Here is a 21,111-nt window from a genome sequence, read left to right on the forward strand (position 1 = left end):
AAGTGTGAGTGCCGAGGATGGCTCTTCTGTAGGAAGACGGAGGTGGATCCTCGGTAGTGTATTGAAATGGTGAGTAGTGGACTCGTGTGCGCAAAACCATTTCGAGTTGGAGTCTCGTAGGTTAGCCTAGCCAAGAGTCAAAGCTGGCTTGCTGCAACAACTCCACCAACCCTTCTTGATGATATGCATGTATGTAGGATCTGATGTAAGTCTTGCTGAGTAACTTTGTACTCATGTTGCTATAATTTACATTTTTACAGAAGACGTTGCAACCCCTTCTGATGGGTTCTACGTAGACGTTGACATCAATGAGTAGGCTAAGGCCCAGGTGGTGATCCTGAGCTTGTGAAGGACCTCGTAGTATAGCTAGGCTTTCCAAGCCTCTTTTATTTTACTAGTTGTCTGTACTCAGACAAGTTACTTCCGCTGGTGGTTTGTATGACTGTATGACTTGAATGCCGGGTCGTGTGACCCGTACCTTTGTGTATGTTATGTATGGCTCTCTGAGCCTTAAATAAAGTACTTGTGTCATAGAGTCATGTTGTGATGCCTTGTTGTATTTGCACATATCGAGCATATTGTGTGTATGTTTGAAATGCTTGGTATGTGTGGGATCTGACTATCTAGTTGTTTATCCTTAGTAGCCTCTCTTACCGGGAAATGTCTCCTAGTGTTACCTCTGAGCCATGGTAGCTTGCTACTGCTCGGGAACACTTAGGCTGGCCGACATGTGTCCTTCTTCGTTCCTGTGTCTGTCCCTTCGGGGAAATGTCATGCATTGAGTACCGGAGTCCTGTTAGCCCGCTACAGCCCGGTTTATCGGAGTCCTGCTAGCCCAGTGCTACAGCCCGGACCCACTTGCTGATGACCGACACGTTCATTGCTGGGTCATGGATGCCTGTCCCTGTAAGTCTGTGCCACTTTGGGTTTACGACTAGTCATGTCAGCCCGGGCTCTTTATCATATGGATGCTAGCGACACTATCATATACGTGAGCCAAAAGGCGCAAACGGTCCCGGGCAAAGGTAAGGCGACACCCGTGGGATTACCGTGCGTGAGGCCGCAAAGTGATATGAGGTGTTACAAGCTAGATCGATGTGACATCGAGTCGGGGTCCTGACATACATGTATCTTGGCCATATGCATCAGAGCAAAAGATTATCAAGGAAAATACCTTCATGCTCATGAGTCCTTCTTGCAAACATTATGTACATAAGCAAGAACTCCTCATACTCATGATTTTGATGCATATACTTACATTGTGGTCTTGAGTTGGCTTAGGATGGAATGAAACTGCACAAACAAAGTTAGATAACACAGGTACATCCACTAGCCAGAGCAAACAAAAGAAACCACAAGAATACCAAGACTGGGATGACATGTAGAGAATGAGTACAAGGTACCACATTGGATTCAACATGTCCCCAAGAATAAAGATATGCAATGAATTTGACTGATTTCTTTCCCTTAGGTGTCTTGCTCCCCCAGAATTTCACATGGGATATTGGGAGAAGATAAGGAACAGCAAATCAGAGCTGAAAGATACAAATGAACATGTCTTTCCCCCTAAAAGGACATGTGACATCTCTCCTCTTGAACATCAAGCATCAAGCATCTGGGACATCTGGGATCCTTGAGTATTCTCTCCCCCTGGAAGTCTCTCTCTCCCCCTTAATACTTTATCTCTTGTAGGTTTGGTCCTTGAGACTTTTTCTCTCCCTTGATGTGATCTCTCTCTCCTACAAGCTTTGATGTGATCTCTCTCTCCCCCTTTGACATCAATTTCCAAGAAGGGCTTTCTGGAATCCGTCGTATAGGTTTGGTCCTTGAGACTCAGCACAAAGCAATGGATAAAACTGTGATGCTTGTAGAGGACAAGATTCATTGAGTAGAGCTGGATCAGAAGAAATATAGAACAAGTGGAAAACTGTTTTTCCTGTTGCAAAGTCGGTGGCACCGAGTGGTATGTTTCGGTGGCACCAAAAAGATTCGGTTGGACCGAAAATTACAAGTCGGTGAAACCGAGTTCACACAGAGAAAAACACTTGTCACCTCAGCTCACTAGACATGTAGGATCTCACAAAGATTTGCAATGAATTACCTGAAGGATTTGCAAGGAATTAAATGCAGAAAATGCAGAACAAAAACAAAGAGAAAAGAGAAGAAACTGAAAGATCTAGATGAAGTTTTTTTTTGAAAAAGAGAAAGGAAATAAACATGCATGAGACAAATGCAATAACATAGAAAAGAACACAAGAGAACTTCATCTAGAGTTGGGCGGTGACATAGTCACCTATGTTAGAGTATATTGACTTAGGAGTCAAGTGAGAACACTTGATCATAGGTCATACTCATCGTTTAAGCTCAAAATGGGGTTACCATTTTTCGTTTAAGCATCTTGATGTATTCACATCTTGTTGAGTTGCTTTGACTCATGTCTTGGAGTAAAGCTTCTCTAAGATGAACTTGTGTGGGTGCTCAAGGTTGATGTAGCTCATCAAGAGTTGGGAGCACCACTTGGAGTTTGAGTTCATCTACCTACATGGGTTAGTTCTTGCAAGGAAGAGCACTTGTGTATCCAAAAATGACAATCATGAAGCTCAACATAGAATTTGTCAAAGGATATGTTTGAATGGTTTTGTGCTTCCTTGTCTTCAACCACCATTGTGTAGAGTCTTGGTGATGTAGAGATTGCTCAAGATGTGGGTGAGTCGCAATCTCATGGAATTAGATTCAACCAAGCACCTACATGGGTTAGACAACATGCAAGGTACAAATATATCCAAGACATAAGACAGTCATCATAAGAGATATATCATGGATTAGTCATAAGCTCATGTCTTGCATGTATCCAATGGAGTTTCTACTCCAGGTTCGAAGCATCAATGATGTTCAATTCACCTCTCAACCTGCAAAATACTTTCTCATCAAGAGGTTTAGTAAATATATCCGCTAATTGCTTATCGGTGCGAACGTGCTTAAGATTAATGTCACCCTTAGCAACATGATCTCGAATGAAATGATGACAAACTTCAATATGCTTAGTTCGAGAATGTTGTACAGGATTATGACCAATTTTGATAGCACTTTCATTGTCACAAAGCAGTGGAACATGTTTCAATAAATCCCATAATCTTTAAGAGTTTGGGTCATCCAAAGTAATTGAGCACAACATGAACCAGCGGCAATGTATTCTGCTTCGGTGGTGGATAAGGATACCGAGTTTTGTTTCTTGGAAGACCAAGACACAAGAGATCTACCAAGCAATTAACAAGTACCCGAAGTGGACTTTCTATCAACCTTGTCTCCAGCATAATCCGAGTCGGAATAGCCAACAAGATCAAAAGAAGATCTCTTAGGATACCAAATGCCAAAGTTTGGTGTATGGACTAAGTATCTCACTATCCTTTTCACAGCCTTAAGATGACATTCTTTAGGAGCAGCTTGATATCGTGCACACATGCACACACTTAGCATAATATCGGGACGTGAAGCACATAGGTATAACAATGAATAAATCATAGAGCGATAAACCTTTTGATCAACTGGTTCACCATCTTTGGTTAAATCATTATGTCCACTAGTAGGCATGGGTGTAGACATACCTTTGCATTCTTGCATATTGAACTTCTTGAATAAGTCCTTGGTGTACTTTGTTTGAGAGACAAATGTACCTTCCTTAGTTTGCTTGATTTGCAAACCGAGAAAGAATTTGAGTTCACTCATCATAGACATCTCAAACTTCTCTGACATTAGCTTTCCAAACTTTTCACTAAAGAGAGGGTTAGTTGAACCAAATATGATATCATCAACATAAATTTGGCATACAAATAGTTCTCCATTAACCCTTTTAGTAAAAAGAGTAGAATCAGTTTTACCAATTTCAAAACCACTTGTAGTAAGGAACTTGGTCAAGCATTTATACCATGCTCTAGGAGCTTGTTTAAGACCATAAAGAGCTTTGTGAAGTTTGTAAACATGATTTGGTTTCTTAGGATTGATAAAGCCGGGAGGTTGTTTGACATAAACTTCCTCCTCTATTTCACCATTTAGAAAAGCACTTTTAATGTCCATTTGGTACAAGGTGATATTATGGTGATTAGCATAGGCAAGTAAGATGCGAATGGACTCAAGTCTAGCAACGGGAGCATATGTCTCACCATAGTCCATACCTTCGACTTGTGTGTACCCTTGGGCGATGAGACGTGCTTTGTTGCGAACCACTTGTCCATCTTCATCTTGCTTGTTGCGAAACACCCATTTGGTACCAATGATGTTGTGGTTGTTGTCGGGCTTCTCAACCAATGTCCAAACTTGGTTTCTCTCAAAATTGTGTAGCTCTTCATGCATAGCGTTTATCCAATCCGGATCTTCCAATGCTTCTTCAACCTTCATAGGTTCAATGCTAGAGATGAATGAATAGTTTTCACAAAAGTTAGCTAAATGAGTTTTTGAGCGAGTGATTCTCCCGATTTGTATATCATTGAGGATTTTCTCGACGGGATGATCTTTGGCAATTCTTGCTCGAACTCATGAGAGCTTTTGCTTGGGTCTTCATTGAACATCTTCTTCATCTTGTTCTTCTTCTTGGCCTTCTTCATTGTTGACGTCGTTGTTCTCTTGTCGTGGTGGAGAAAGAGGTTGTTGATGTTCGTCTTGATGCATTTCCTTGTCTTCTTCATCTTGGTGTGTCCCACTTGTGGATGCTTCCGTGTCAATTCTTGGTTCACCTTGTCGTGAAGTAGAAGCTTCCACTTGGACGGATGAAGTACTCTCCTTCACCTCCGTTGGACGAATTTTGCCAATGGACAAGTCTTGGATTGCTTCTGCAGGGTCTTTGTCTCCTACATCAATTGGCAATTGCTCTACTTGCAAGCCATTAGATTCATCAAACTTCACATCTACCGTCTCTTCAACCTTTCGGGTGAAATTGTTGTAGACACGGTAAGTGTGAGAGTTTGAGCCATAACCAAGTAGGAAACCTTCATGAGATTTAGGAGCAAACTTTGAACGACGATGCTTATCAAGAATGTAGCACTTTGAGCCGAATACTCAAAAGTATCCAACTTGGGGTTTGTTACCGGTGAGGAGCTCGTATGCCGTCTTGTCGAGTAGCTTGTGAGGATACAAGCGATTTGTTGCGTGACAAGCTGTCTCAACCGCTTCTGCCCAAAAGTGCTTCGGCGTCTTGTATTCATCAAGCATCGTTCTTGCCATTTCGATGAGCGCCCGGTTCTTCCTCTCAACAACTCCATTTTGTTGAGGTGTGTACGTAGCCGAGAACTCGTGTGAAATCCCTTCTTCGTCAAGAAAGGTGTCCACATTTGCGTTCTTGAACTCCGTTCCATTGTCACTCCGAACCTTCTTGATCTTCACGTCAAACTGATTTTGGGCCTTCCTAGCGAAGTTTCTGAAGATCTTCTGGACCTGCAACTTGTCATTAAGAAAGAACACCCACGTAAATCTTGAAAAATCATCAACTATAACTAGACCAAAAGAATTTCCACCGACACTCTTGTAGGCATTGGGACCAAAAAGATCCATATGAAGTAGCTCGAGTGGCCTTCTTGTGGTCATGATGTTCTTCACGGGATGTCTTCCTCCAACCTGTTTACCTGCTTGACAAGCACTGCAAAGTCTATCCTTATCAAATATGACATCATTAACTCCAAGGATATGATTTCCTTTAATAAGCTTGTCAAGGTTTCTCATGCCAACGTGACCTAGTCGTCTATGCCACAACCAACCTTTTGAGGTTTTAGCAATAAAGCAAGTTTTAGGTTGTGCCTTTTTAGAGAAATCGACAATGTAAAGATCACCTCTACGCATACCGGTAAAGACCATTTTATGATTGTCTCGACGAAATACTTGGCACTCTACCTTAGTAAATAGGACATTCAAACCGAAATCAGCAAGTCTAGATACTGAAAGTAAGTTGTAGCCAAGAGATTCAACGAGCATGACATTTTGAATGGAACTATCATGTGAGATGGCCATCTTACCAAGGCCAACCACTTTACCCTTTGAATTATCACCAAAGGTGACATATTTTCGAGGGCCGTCATTTTCAGCAAGCTCACGAAACATCTCTTCATCTCCGGTCATATGATCAGTACATCCACTATCAAGAACCCATTCCTTTCCTCCTGATTCATATCCCCGAAGATTTGCCATAAGACCAAAATGTCTCATTGCATCATCAAGATCGAAGTCACTATCATCATTATCATCATAGTATCCATGTTCATCATGATCTTGTGACTCATCATTTCCTAGAGAGGGTAATTCATTAGATAAATGATCATCAAAGTGGTCACTTTTATGAATTCTTATAGCTTCGAATATGATATCACTAATGATTCCAACATCTCCTTTAGCATGCTTAAGATTGGTAAATTCAAATAGACAATTACCAAAACTAGGATCACTAGAGTTCATCTTACTCAAGGCAATAGATTTATGGAGAATTTCATCCAAAGTTTTCAAGGAATGATCGGGAAATCATTCCTCAAGAAATTTCCATATAGTATAGGCACAATTAAGAGTAGGCAAACTAGCAATCAAATTTTTGGGCAATCCTCTAATGATGAGCTCAATAGTTCTAAGATTGCGAATCATGTCAATATCTTCATCTAGGGTAGGATGCAAAGGATCAATATGAGGTGCACAAGGGCTAGCAATATACTTGTTCAAATGATATTGATTGAAAATTACAAGCATCTCATTTTTCCACTCGTGAAAATACTCTCCATCAAGAATAGGCACTCTATGTCTAAGACTCCCTAAGGTAGGCACATCCATCTTCCTCCAATGGTGATTAAACCAAGGCAATGGAAACCTGGCTCTTATACCACTTGTAGGATCTAGAAGTAGATGTGTCTAGAGGGGGGGTGATTAGACACTTAGTGCTAAAGTTGCAATTTTTAGGCCTTTTTGGTTTGAGTGGAGTTTTAGGCACAATTTCAACATACACAATACATATCAAGCAAGCATGCAAAGAGTATATGAGCAGCAGAATGTAAAGCATGCAACTTGCAAGAATGTAAGGGGAAGGGTTTGTAGAATTCAAACGCAATTGGAGACACGGATGTTTTTCCCGTGGTTCGGATAGGTGGTGCTATCCTACATCCACGTTGATGGAGACTTCAACCCACGAAGGGTAACGGTTGCGCGAGTCCACGGAGGGCTCCACCCATGAAGGGTAATGGTTGCGCGAGTCCACGGAGGGCTCCACCCACGAAGGGTCCACGAAGAAGCAACCACCCACGAAGGGTCCACAAAGAAGCAACCTTGTCTATCCCACCATGGCCATCGCCCACGAAGGACTTGCCTCACTAGCGGTAGATCTTCACGAAGTAGGCGATCTCCTTGCCCTTACAAACTCCTTGGTTCAACTCCACAATCTTGTCGGAGGCTCCCAAGTGACACCTAGCCAATCTAGGAGACACCACTCTCCAAGAAGTAACAAATGGTGTGTTGATGATGAACTCCTTGCTCTTGTGCTTCAAATGATAGTCTCCCCAACACTCAACTCTCTCTCATAGGATTTGGATTTTGTGGAAAGAAGATTTGAGTGGAAAGCAACTTGGGGAAGGCTAGAGATCAAGATTCATATGGTAGGAATGGAATATCGTGGTCTCAACACATGAGTAGGTGGTTCTCTCTCAGAACATATGAGTTGGAATTGTGTATGTGTTCTGATGGCTCTCTCCACGAATGAAGAGGAGGTGGAGGGGTATATATAGCCTCCACACAAAATCCAACCGTTACACACAGTTTTCCAATCTCGGTGGGACCGAATCAACAAACTCGGTCGGACCGAAAAGGTAAACCTAGTGACCGTTAGAGATTTTCGGTGGGACTGACATGCAACTTGGTAGGACCGATATGGTTAGGGTTTGGGCATAACGTAATCTCAGTGAGACCGATTACACAAACTCGGTGAGACCGAGTTTGGTAATAAGCTAACCAGAGAGTTGGTCAGGTAAACTCGGTGGGACCGATTTGCTCTTTCGGTGAGACCGAAAAGTTACAAAAGGGAAATAGAGAGTTTATATTGCAATCTCGGTGGGACCGATTCGCTCTTTCGGTGAGACCGAAAAGTTACGAAAGGGAAACAGAGAGTTTGCAATCCCATCTCGGTGAGACCGAGATCCCTATCGGTAGAACCGAATTGCTAGGGTTTCTGGCAGTGGCTATGACAGGTGAAACTCGGTGGCGCCGGATAGGAATAATCGGTAGGTCCGAGTTTGGCTTTGGGTTTAGGTCATATGTGGAAGTGGGAAAGTAGCTGAGGATTTTGGAGCATATCATTAAGCACATGAAGCAAGAGGCTCATTAAGCAACACCTCATCCCTCCTTGATAGTATTGGCTTTTCCTATGGACTCAATGTGATCTTGGATCACTAAAATGTAAAATGAAGAGTCTTGAGCTTGAAGCTTTAGCCAATCCTTTGTCCTTAGCATCTTGAAGGAGTTCCCACAACCTTTAGTCCATGCCACTCCATTGTTGAACTTATCTGAAACATGCTAGATAGAAATGTTAGTCCAACAAGAGATATGTTGTCATCAATTATCAAAACCACCTAGGGAGCACTTGTGCTTTCAATATATAGTAGTTTTCTTTTTCTCTCCATATCAACCATTTTATATTGCGTACATGTCATTCAAGAGTGAAATGATGGTTGCTTCTTCCGACTAACTTACTGTGTGATTTGACTGCTCCTTAGTGGCCCCTACACGTACTCCCCCTACGTGTATGCAACAGTCACACGTACACATGGACGCAAAAACACGCGCGACGCCCTAATGCATGCATGTCCGAGCACACGAGGAACACACACGGTGACGCTCAAGTGCTCAACCTACACGTGCATGCACACACATACTCAGTCAAGGTGAGCTAGTGACCATATGAACACCAGAAAATATATATATTGAGCGCAATGAGCGTATTATGAAGTCCACTGACCGTATTTTTACAAATATACAGTGACAGACAGTGTATTTATCTTGTTTGAAATTAAGCCATGTTAACCGGAGAGGAGGCAGCATGGACTAGCATTACTTTGCTGTGTCCCGTCAACTTGCCGAACGAGGAGAAGGTTGCAGGACGGGAGAAGCTTGCACGCGGTGGCTCGCAGGACAAGGAGAAACTTTTGACTAATGCAAGCTCTCCCTCGCTCAGGCGGTGGACGTGCAACAGTTAATTCGGTGTCAGATTGCCAGAAGCATACTACACTATACTACTAGGAACCTGATGGAGGAGCGTCTGCACTCTTATTATAATTTTAAAATGTGATAAAGCAATCTTCAACACATTTGGTTCTCTTTGAGGGTTCTCGCATATGATAATGGAAGTTGATTGCATGGAACACTCGCCACAATTCTCGCTTAATTCTGGCTCATATCCTGTTACAAATAGTAGCACTCAGTAATATTTCCTATTTTTTTGTTATTCAGCATGTAAACAGGTCAGCAAACCTTGCGGCGCATCTTCGTGCGAACCATGCTTGCTGCACTTTGAGTGTGGCCGAGAGCTGGCTTGATGAAACACCTCGCTTCCTACTTCTTTTTTTGGCTTCCTAGTGACCAGTGTCTTGGCTGATCGTCCTAAGAATGCTTATATATGAATAAAGCTCTCCCATTTACCCGCAAAAAGATTAAGCCATATTAACCGGAAAGGAGGGAGTATGGACTAGCACTACTTTTTGGTGTGTCCCATCAACTCGTAGAACGAGGAGAAGCTTACAGGACAAGGTGAAGCTCGCTTACGCCTTTTGACTAATGCAACCTACCCTCGGTGGACATGCATCAGTCCATTCGGTGTTAGATTGTCAGAGGCATACACTGTAGTACCCAACATGCGGAGTACCATCATTGTTCGACTTCAGGAAGGGGCGAAGAGCCAAGCGCAGTACTAGTACGCATACTTGGTTTTGCACCTTCATACTACTCCACCCTCCATCACAATTTACAGGGCGCGCTTCATTATGATGCATTTCTCTCAATGCATTTCCACCACCAGAGAGAATTTAGACGCGTTTGGTTTAATACTCAATTAATTAGGGCGTGGTAACCGCAATTGTCGGTGTCAAAACCGGCGGATCTCGGGTAGGGGGTCCCGAACTGTGCGTCTAGGCCGGATGGTAACAGGAGACAGGGGACACTATGTTTTACCCAGGTTCGGGCCCTCTTGATGGAGGTAAAACCCTACTCCTGCTTGATTAATATTGACGATATGGGTAGTACAAGAGTAGATCTACCACGAGATCAAGGAGGCTAAACCCTAGAAGCTAGCCTATGGTATGATTGTGTATGGAGTTGATTCTGTCCTACGGACTACAACCCTCCGGTTTATATAGACACCGGATAGGGTTAGGGTTACACAGAGTCGGTTACAATGGTAGGAGTTTGAATATCGCACTGCCAAGCTTGCCTTCCATGCCAAGGAAAGTCCCCTCCGGACACGGGACGAAGTCTTCAATCTTGTATCTTCATAGTCCAGGAGTCTGGCTGAAGGCATAGTCCGGCTATCCGAACACCCCCTAATCCAGGACTCCCTCAGTAGCCCCTGAACCAGGCTTCAATGACGACGAGTCCGGCGCGCAAATTGTCTTCGACATTGCAAGGCGGGTTCCTCCTCCAAGTCCTTCATAGAAGTTTGTAATCACCAAGAGTAGTGTCTGGCTCTGTAAAATAAGTTTCCACATATTTCTATAGAGAGAGAATAATATTAACACAAATCAAATCTGCTGACGTATTCTGCAGTGCGCCATCACACTACAGCCAAGTCCTTTACTTGAATCGTTTTTATTTTTCCACCTCGGCATGTTTTGCGAGGTAGTTTCCTTGGCACGTCTTGTCAAAGCAGAGATCGTGTACCCATTTTACGGGATTCTCATTAATACGTATGTGGGTAACCCAATCGTGCCCGTTAGCATGTTTTCTCGATTAAAGGCGAGTCCCAAACGGTTACGGGGAGGGCTCCTGGTATTCAACCTCTTATAAAGATACCAAGGCCTTACTCCTTTTCCCAATCTCAAACGAGTTCGCCCGTCGCCTCGAGTTCCAACACCCTGGGCTTCAGATTCCAGGCGCTTCGGACCTTCGACAATGTCCGGTTCCGACCTTCAAGGCCGATGGATGCCCTCTTCCGTCACGGAGGAGGATGTGCTAAAGTTGAGAGAGGCTAAGTTCCTGACCGCCAAAATTCCGCATAGGTTTCCTACTCAAGGGCAAGCTATTCCCAATCCCCAGCCCGGTGAGAGCGTAGTGTTCATGTCTCACTTCCTTCGGGGGTTAGGCTTCCCGATGGATCCCTTCGTGAGGGGGCTGTTGTTCTATTACGGGCTGGAATTTCATGACTTAGCTCCGGAGTCCATACTCCATATTTCCTCATTCATCGTTGTGTGCGAAGCGTTCCTCCGCGTTACTCCTCACTTCAGTTTATGGCTCAAGACTTTTGGAGTGGAGCTGAAGATGATCGAGGGACGGCACGCAAAGTGTGGAGGTGCTGTCATCAGCAAGAATGCTGATGCTCCATGGCCCGAGGGCTCCTTTCAAGAAGATCTCGGCTTGTGGCAGCGAGAATGGTTCTACATTACCGCTCCCAGGAGCACCAAGTGGGCGGCGCCTCCTGCCTTTCGCTCGGGTCCCCCATCACGGCTAGTGTCATGGGTCAACAAAGGATTAGATTGGGGTTTGCCCAAAGACGTGCCCCTGTTACAGGGCCGAATTAAGGATCTCTTGGAAGGATACCTTAGTCTGGTCAAGGTGACGCAGGTCATGTTGATTCGCCGAACATTGCCCGGCAAACGTCGCCCCCTTCGTCTATGGGAGTTTAATCCGGAGGGACTGCGAGTTCTTCAGAATTTTATGGGTGCAACGCCCGCGGAGATGTATAAATTGTTCTTCGGATCACAAGAGATGTGTCCGGATTCAACCGAGGACGCAGGCTTAAGCTGCAATCGCCCGGATACTCAAGTAAGAAACCTTGTGCCCGGACCTTCTATCGTCATAAACTTGCCTCTAAAAGAGCTGTCTTTTTTTAAACAGGAGTGGACAGCGAAGGCGAAGCTGATCAGGTGTCCGGCTCCCCTTCCTGAAACCAGGCCAGATCCTATGCTAGTCAGGATGCTGGAGATAATGCCTTTGGAGGGGGAGGACAAGGAAGCTATGGCCTCCTCGAAGGAGGCTGCTCCGAAGGGAGGAACCGACAATTCCTCTCCTAAAGGGAAGAAGAGAGCCGCCTCTGACGACCTACAAACCATGGCCTCAAAACGGGGGAGAAAATCCTCGTTAGAGGGTCCGACGCCAGGGAGTTCCTTGGCCGGACTACGCCCTCAAGCAAGCCGTAAGTGGAGAAAAGATTTTCTTTTCGAGGGATGAGAGAAATTCTTGATGTTGCATCTGAGAAGATTTAACCGAAATTTTACCTTGTAGCTCGGACCTCAGCCCCTCGCGGCAGAGCTCGTCTTCGGGGGATCTTCTTCCAGAGATGATGGAGAGCGGAACACCTCCCCCTGCCGTGCCGCCCAGCAAGGCGGGCGACCCTGAGGTGTCGTCGCGGAGGGTTTCTCCGAATCCGGCGGGGATGGAAGGTGGCAGTGTGGCCCCCCGAAGTCCTCCGCGTCCGGCCTTCAAAAGAGGCCATAGGACAAGTCCGGCACCGTCTGGTGCTCGGCCGGAAGAACTAAAGATTCTGCTGGGGCGAGCTTCTATCTCAGAAGAGAACCGTGCCTTGATGGGCACGGTGATTGAAAGGATTTCATCCGCGAAAAGCGGATTGTATGAGGCCGTCAAAAGTTTACTGACGGGTTTTGGGGTACGTTAGATAATGTACACTTTTGTCAGTTGCGCATAAATAAGATGTGCCCTGTGTAGATAGTAGCCCCTGAGACTCTGCGTGTTGTCAAGAAATGACGGCACGTAGAGGATCATAATCCCAGGTCTAAGATGTCGCCTTTTAATGTAGGTGGCGAGGTGTCCGGAATCAAGCTGGACTAATGATTTGGTCGAACTAAAGCGGCAACTGGACTTGGCAGATGCCGACATCGTGCTTGTCAACAAGCGGCTTGATGAGGCTCAAGGTATGTAATTCTTCGGGCGGCATTAGGTAAGAGGAGCTTCATGTCAGTGTCTTACAACATGTGTGCTTGACGCAGATGGTATGGCCGCCATGGAGAATCTTAGGGCAGAACTTGCCCGAGCTAAGGAGCAAGCCAGAAAAAGCGATGCGGCTGCCAAGAAGGCCCTTGAAGAGCTGAGAGCCGAAGAGGCTGCTCACTGCCGAAGCAAAGAGGAGCTGGCCGAGATGGCCATGAAGTTAAAGAGCGCTGCAGACCGTTGTGAACTTCTTGAGAAAGAAGACCAGGCGAAACAGACGGACTTAGAGAAGGCCGTTGCCGATGCCAAGGACGCTCGCTCAGCGATGAGAGCTGCGAAAGAGGAGCTGCGTCAGGCCGAACAGATTGCGGCTAGAAAGCCCTTTATGCTGCGGAGGAAGATTTGTGATCCGAAGTTTGCTCCGTTGGACCGGATGTGGAGTGTGAAGGACACCTATCTGGACTTGGCAACAAGTGCCGCTGATGCGACCGAACACTATTGAGATCAGAAAGATTGCGAAGTGGAAAAGCTTTTCTGGTCGCAGTTTCATAATCCAGAGCGTCCACTAGCAGTGGATGATCGTTTGGCTCAATGGGCCGAACTGAATAGGTTGTCCGGACTCGCCATGAAGTACGTCATGGATCATCTGTGGCCGGGGAGATCGGAGCCGAAGAGTTATTTCAGCTTGGTGCAGCAATTCCTTGACGCGGTGCCGCGTATAAATGCAATTAAGAGGTCAGCATGCATAGAGGGCGCACGGATGGCTCTTGCCCGTGTTAAGACATACTGGGCAGAGATGGAGACCACCGTTCTTGCGTCCCGAGATTCGGACCAAAGCCGATTACCCTCTGAGCACTATTTTCAGGAAGTTCTTGAAGGCGCTCGTGTAATAGAGACGCAGTGCCCGAAAGATGCTATGTTATGATAGCATATGTAATTATAAAGTGATATTTTGATAGACTGTAGTGGCCTTTTTTATACTTGTGCCTTCAAGTATTTTGAACACCTTCTATGCGGCCGTTTTAAGATATATATATATATATATATATATATATATATATATATATATATATATATATATATATATATATCTGAAAGATGGCAGTCGTTGGCTTCAGCCCCCACGCACATAGTGCGGGCGTGCTCGCACAAGACGCATTTTCACACTTAATCCAACGTCTTGGTCCTACAAATGAGGTGATAGCACAGCGGGCCAGGCAACCGGACTATAATGCTTTAACACTTTCACTTAGCCTTAGGAGTTTGACAATGAGACTCTTTAGGTAGCTCCTTTGTGGCAACTGCGCTCGTCTGAATTCGGGGCGCGTATGTGCCTGACCGGGAAGCGGTCCTTTGTTAAAGTGGAGGAATCTGATAGATTCCGATAGGTCATCGAGTGGCTGACCAGTCTCACGCTACATCATGGCAGTCAGTTTTCGGCTTTCTCTACTGAGGTGCTCGCCCTGGCTGAACCGGGGGCACAATCGCAGTAGTTCTCCTGGTGCTACCTTAGCCGATAGAGCGGAACATAAGGTAGCCGAACTCAGGAGCCGGGCAACCCAACATTTGACCAAAGACATGATTCGGAGCTGATGCATATACTGCCAAAACTCGCGAAGCCGAACACTCCCTAAGGTGTTCGGTCTTTATGAGTGCGGGCAAAACAACACACTTTATTAAAAAAGCCCGTAGTGTCTAGGTACGTGCAAAAATTCTGACATGGCCACATGCCAAGACGCCAGCCTCCTCCTTGGTTATAACGGAAAGGAAAAAACCAGGGGATGTGTAACAACGAGAGACAGTAAAAAAGGTTTACGCAGGGTCTTAATCTAAAAAGAATCCTTTAGAACGGGTCCCTACTACACGTCTGCGCCTGTGTCTCCGTTGTGCCGTATTCTGGACGGGCGTCGCACGACGTTCGTCTGTAAAAGAGAGGAACTGCATTTAAAATGGGTCGCGCCGGAAAAGCTTAAAATAAGCAAAGTATAAAGTAAGATATATGAGATTGAGCTTTATTGTCTCTTATTGTATATGCGTGGAGCCCCTAGTGCGGGGGTATATGGCTTCAAGGCCTACATCAATGATGATTTTGCACCGAACTCGTCTATCCGTGTTCGTGGTCTTGAATAACCTATTTCGAAGTTTATTGGCCGATGAGGCCATTTTGCTGTGGGGCTGTTAAAGCGGCCACACAGTCCTCCGCTTGGGGAGGCGCACTTTAGTGCTTCCCCTTCAAAGAGATGATGCCTCGCGGACCGGGCATCTTGAGCGTAAGAGATGCATAATGTGGTATTGCGTTAAAGCGAGCGAAAGCTTCGCGTCCCAGTAGTGCTTGATAGTGACTTGAGAACGGGACGATATGGAAGGTCAGCTTTTCGCGGCGGAGGTTATCGGCAGAGCCGAATGTGACTGTGAGCCGGAGAGAACCCGTACAATGGGTGTCCGGACCAGGTATTACCCCTTGAAAGGAGGTTTTACTGCGGCGGATTCTTGCTGGGTTTATCCCCATGAGCTGGATTGTATCCTGATATATCAGGTTTAGTCCACTACTGCCGACCATAAGGACATTTGAAAACTTGAGTCCGCCAATTATTGGATCGAGTATCAAGGCAGTCCAGCCTACATTCTTGATATTTCTAGAATAATCTAGCTGATCAAAGATGATCGGTTTTGACAACCAGTGGCAGGACCCTTTTGGCCGTGTGGTGCGTACCTTTATGGGCGCCGCACATTTTGTTATGTGAAGTGAGTTCACTGTTTCTACTTCCTGTGGGAAGTTCCTTTGTTTCCTGGTGCTCTGCTTTTGGGGTTCGTCCTCATCCTCGCTTGGTGTGTCAAGCCCCTTGTGTTCGGCATTGAGTCTGCCGGATTGTTTGAAAACCCAACAGTCTCTGTGGGTATGGTTAGCAGGCTTCCGGGGAGTACTGTGTATCTGACATATCCTGTCCAGGATTTTATTTAGGTTGGATCGATCGTCCCTGTTATCCTCGGGGGCGATTTTTCCTGATTTTGTCGTGAGCTTTTGAATCCGGCATTGACTGCTGTGCTCTTCGGACTTTTGTCCTTAGTCCAGCGACGGTCCTTGTTGCGTCACGGTTTTCCGTTTCCATCCCTAGTTTTGGATGTACTTGGATTGCTGGGGCTGCATCTTGCCAACCAGTTGTCCTCTCCTGCACAAAAGCGGGTCATGAGGCTTGTTAGTGCGGCCATTGTTCTTGGCTTCTCTTGGCCGATGTGTCTGGCGAGCCATTCGTCTCGGACATTATGCCTGAAAGCTACTAAGGCTTCGGTGTCCGGACAGTCGACTATCTGATTCTTTTTAGTGAGGAATCTATTCCAGAACTGCCGAGCTGATTCTTCGGGTTGTTGAGTTATGTGGCTGAGATTGTCTGCATCCGGGGGACGGACATAGGTCCCTTGAAAGTTTGCTCGGAAAGCATCCTCGAGCTCTGCCCAGCTTCCAATTGTGTTTTCTGGAAGGCTTTTAAGCCAATGTCGGGCTGGCCCTTTAAGCTTAAGGGGTAGATATTTTATGGCATGGAGATCATCTCCTATGGCCATATGTATGTGGAGGATATAATCCTCGATCCAGACTCCAGGGTCTGTTGTTCCATCATATGCCTCTATGTTTACGGGTTTGAATCCCTCTGGGAATTCATAGTCCAGGACCTCATCGGTGAAACATAGAGGGTGTGTGGCGCCCCTGTATCTGGGTGTGCCGGATTCTGATGATGGCTTCATAGCGTTGCTTACGAGAGCTTGCTTTCTTGGCCCGTAAATGGACCTGACTGGGCCATGATGCGAATCCTTAAGAGGGTCGCATGCCGATTTGAGTGTGGCACCGCTTGCCACTTTATGGGTCGTCTATCCGACCGTGTGGCTTTTTCATTTTTTTGAATGCGAGGGCTCTAGGGCCTCTTCGTCGAATTCAGGTAGTAGCTTTCTTTTCGGATAGCTTTTAGTGCGGCGACTATCGCCGTACTTATCTGTGGTATTGATTACTTTACTCCATCTGATCCGAAGTGCGTCTTCCGTTGTTTTTAGCTTCCGCTTCTGCTTCTTTAGGCTTCGTGCAGTTGCAACGAGCCTCTCGTGGAGATTCTTCTGCTCCGTAGGTTTATTCGGCGTGAGGTCGCCGTTTTCGCCGGAGGAGGGATGTTCGGTTTCTCTATCCGTGTTTCCTTGTACGGACGGTTGCTCAAAGGCCTGCTCGTCGTCCACCAGCTCGTCCTGCTCTATGGCTGGGTTTTTGTCGAGGCGGAGCTTGGGTCGGCGCTCACGTCGACACTTTGATTGCTTTTCGGGGGGTCGATCTCTCGTCCCATCCCCTTTTTCCTCGTTGTCGCTTCCTTTAGGGGTGTCCACCATGAACACATCGTGAGATGAGGTGGATGTCCAATGCCCTATGGGCGTTGGTTCATCGATATCTCCTGCATCGTCATCCAAGCTGTCGATGTCTCCGGAGTCGAAGTTGAGCACGTCGTTTAAATTGTCGACGATGGCTACCAAGTGGGTGGTGGGTGGGCTTTGAATTTCTTCGTCATCCGTGTCCCATCCTTGCTGACCGTAATCCGGCCAGGGCTCTCCTGATAAAGAGAGAGACTTTAGGGAATTCAGGATGTCGCCGAAGGGCGAGTGCTGAAAGATGTCCGCTGCGGTGACTTCCATTACCGGCGCCCAATCGGATTCGATTGGCAGGGGCGGGGGGGGCTCGTAGTTCGGAGAGGAATCCGGCTCCTCGGAGTCACGGGCCGTGCGGAGCGCGGGGCTGGAGTTCGGCTCGATCGCCTCTGAGATCACAGCCCCTGAGGCAGCGTCCAACCGCTAATCCTCGATCGGCGCGGTAGGTTCCGAATCAATGGTCAAAACTGGTGCGTGTGCAGCCTCCACGGCGCTGTTCGGCGGCAGAGCTATATCATGCCCATCGAGACAGTGCGGCACGCTTGGCTGTGGCTCGAATCCGTCGAAGATCAAGTCTCTGCGGATGTCAGCCGTATAGTTTAGGCTTCCAAACCTAACCTGATGGTCAGGGGCGTAGCTTCCGATCTGCTCAAGGTGGCCAAGCGAATTGGCCTGCAGTGCGAAGCCGCCGAAGACGAAGATCTGTCCGGGGAGGAAAGTCTCACCCTGGACCGCATTGTTGTTGAAGATCGAAGGAGCCATCGGGCCTGAAGGCGACGACACAGAGGAACTCTCAATGAAAGCACCAATGTCGGTGTCAAAACCGGCGAATCTCGGGTAGGGGGTCCCGAACTGTGCGTCTAGGCCGGATGGTAACAGGAGACAGGGGACACTTTGTTTTACCCAGGTTCGGGCCCTCTCAATGGAGGTAAAACCCTACTCCTGCTTGATTAATATTGACGATATGGGTAGTACAAGAGTAGATCTACCACGAGATCAAGGAGGCTAAACCCTAGAAGCTAGCCTATGGTATGATTGTGTATGGAGTTGATTCTGTCCTACGGACTACAACCCTCCGGTTTATATAGACACCGGATAGGGTTAGGGTTACACAGAGTCGGTTACAATGGTAGGAGATCTTTGAATATCGCACCGCCAAGCTTGCCTTCCACGCCAAGGAAAGTCCCCTCCGGACATGGGACGAAGTCTTCAATCTTGTATCTTCATACTCCAGGAGTCCGGCTGAAGGCATAGTCCGGCTATCCGAACACCCCCTAATCCAGGACTCCCTCAGCAATCAAGTCCACAATTTTCTCTCCATGTACTGTACTACTATGGAGTGCATGCATGTGTGTACCCGGGGTGGAAGCGCTGCATGCATGTGTGTACGCATTATTCCCTCTAGTAATAGACGCCGTGCTATAACTACCAATGCTATTTTTCAGGCCGATCGCTAGTCACCTTGGTCCCACAGATTTGTTTTTCTTTTTTCTGAAGCGCGCTGTATAAACAGTGACGGATGGAGTAGTATGATCGGATTCAAAGGCCCTGTTTGGATACTCTAACTCAGTTAGAGGTTAGACTTAGATTCTAACCTTAAACTAACCCTAGACTAACTCTAACCAAAGAGCTGTTTGGATGGTAGGGTTAGATTGACAATAAATATTCTTTCTCAATCATTTGACTACTTTGGATCATGTTTGAATGAGAGGGATAACTTTTTTTACTATTTTTTCTAGTGGGCCTAGGAGAACTAACCCAAATAAGCTCCTCTAGTGTGGGCTAGTTTTTTGGGGTGGGTTGGATCCAACTAACCGAAACTAACCCACCATGTTTGGATACTTTTGGGTTATTTGAGCCCCAACTAACTAAAACTAACTCTAACTTAGGGATCCAAACAGGGCCAAAGAAGAGCGTATTGATGGTTGCTTCTTCAGAGCAACTTACAGTGGGAAAGGTGGGGCTTATGATTTGACTGCTCATTACTCACTATTAATGCGGCGCAACGATCGGGCTGAGTCTCCCATGCGGTTGTGCACTACCCCCTCGGTTCTTAAATATACTCCGGAGTATTTGTCTTTCTAAAATATGTTGAAATCTCTGTTAAGACAAATAGAATATTTAGGAATGGAGGGAGTACACATACGAAGCAAAATGAGTGAATCTACACTCTAAAATATGCCCGTTTGAAATTTGTAAAAAGACAAATATTTAGGAACGAAGGAGTATAATTTCATGCATGGCACATGGACCCGGATGATGAAGAGGCTTCTGGCAATGCTATCAAGCTTCCATCATTTGTTTACATAATTGACGTACTATACAAATAATTTTCCAGCGACATGAAATTGTACAATGGTGTGAGCTTTCAGCTTTTGTTTCGCGTGTCTTGCCATCGATGCTCTTTCAGAAACAATAAAAAACTAACTTCCTTGCTAATGCATGTCAATTATTAGCAGATCAGAGCTAATAATTACATCACAACTGAAGACAAAGTTGTGAGAAGGTGTTAAATTAAAATTGATCCATGCTTTCATTGGCAGCAACGTCCCCCCAACTCTGTCTAAATCAACAAGGCATGTTGGGAAAAAAAGTAGCTGTCTGGAGCATGCAACATTCCGATCATTTTGTGCAGTTCCACTAAAATAGAGCTGAGCATCCATGTTCCAAAGATATCAAGTGTGATTACGATAACAGAGGACTGCTGATGAAACAATAAACACACAAATAGAAGCCGGTCACCTTTGCGGTCTCTCTTAAGACTAACTAGTTGGAGAAGATTAGGCTCGGAGCTGGATGAGGAGGATAGAGCAAAACCAGTCTCCCTTTGTGCAGTCGCACTGAAATGTAGAGACATTGCCCGTGTGACATTTTAGTACAACTGCACAAAACACTCTTAAGAAAAAAGTGATTTGTGCAGTTCACCAAAAGGTCGCAATAGCAACAAGGTGAAATGGATAGCCCTGTTTGCAAAAAAGAGGTAGAAAGGAAACTTACTGGCCAATAATAGTTGATGACACATGCGACGACAAAAAAGAAGCATATTCCTTGTCCTAAGGGAAGATAACAACACGGTTGTGTTTGTCTAAAACGGCGTGAGGACGAGAATGCAATATGGAAAGTACGCCGGACGAGCTACGTTTTGGGCAAAGAACTATGGAAGATCCACATGCAGCGACGTGGGAAAACGGGCAGTGGAGCAAGGCCAGAGGGGATACCTGGAGGTCGTCGGGATGTAACTAGGTGAGCAGCGGCGGGTGGAATCTGCGAGCAGGTGGCGTAGGCCCTGCCGCGCCGGAGCTTGGTCAGAGAGAACGGCGTGTACCGCAGATCGGGACATGCTGCCTCGGCGCCGTCGAACGGAGAAACGATGCACTTCCTTCCTTTCCCCTGGCGGACAGGATGCGGCCAAATCAGTGACCAACGGTGAGAGAGAGAGAGAGGCGACCGCACTCCCTTTCCCCCGGCGGACGGGATGCGGCCGGATCAGTGACCAACGATGGGAGAGAGAGGCCACCGCACTCCCTTTCCCCCGGTGGACGGGATGCGGCCGGATCAATGACCAACGGTGAGAGAGAGAGAGGCCACCGGAACCTTGTGTGA

Source organism: Triticum aestivum, chromosome 3A, assembly GCF_018294505.1.
Source record: "Triticum aestivum cultivar Chinese Spring chromosome 3A, IWGSC CS RefSeq v2.1, whole genome shotgun sequence".
NCBI lineage: Eukaryota > Viridiplantae > Streptophyta > Magnoliopsida > Poales > Poaceae > Triticum > Triticum aestivum.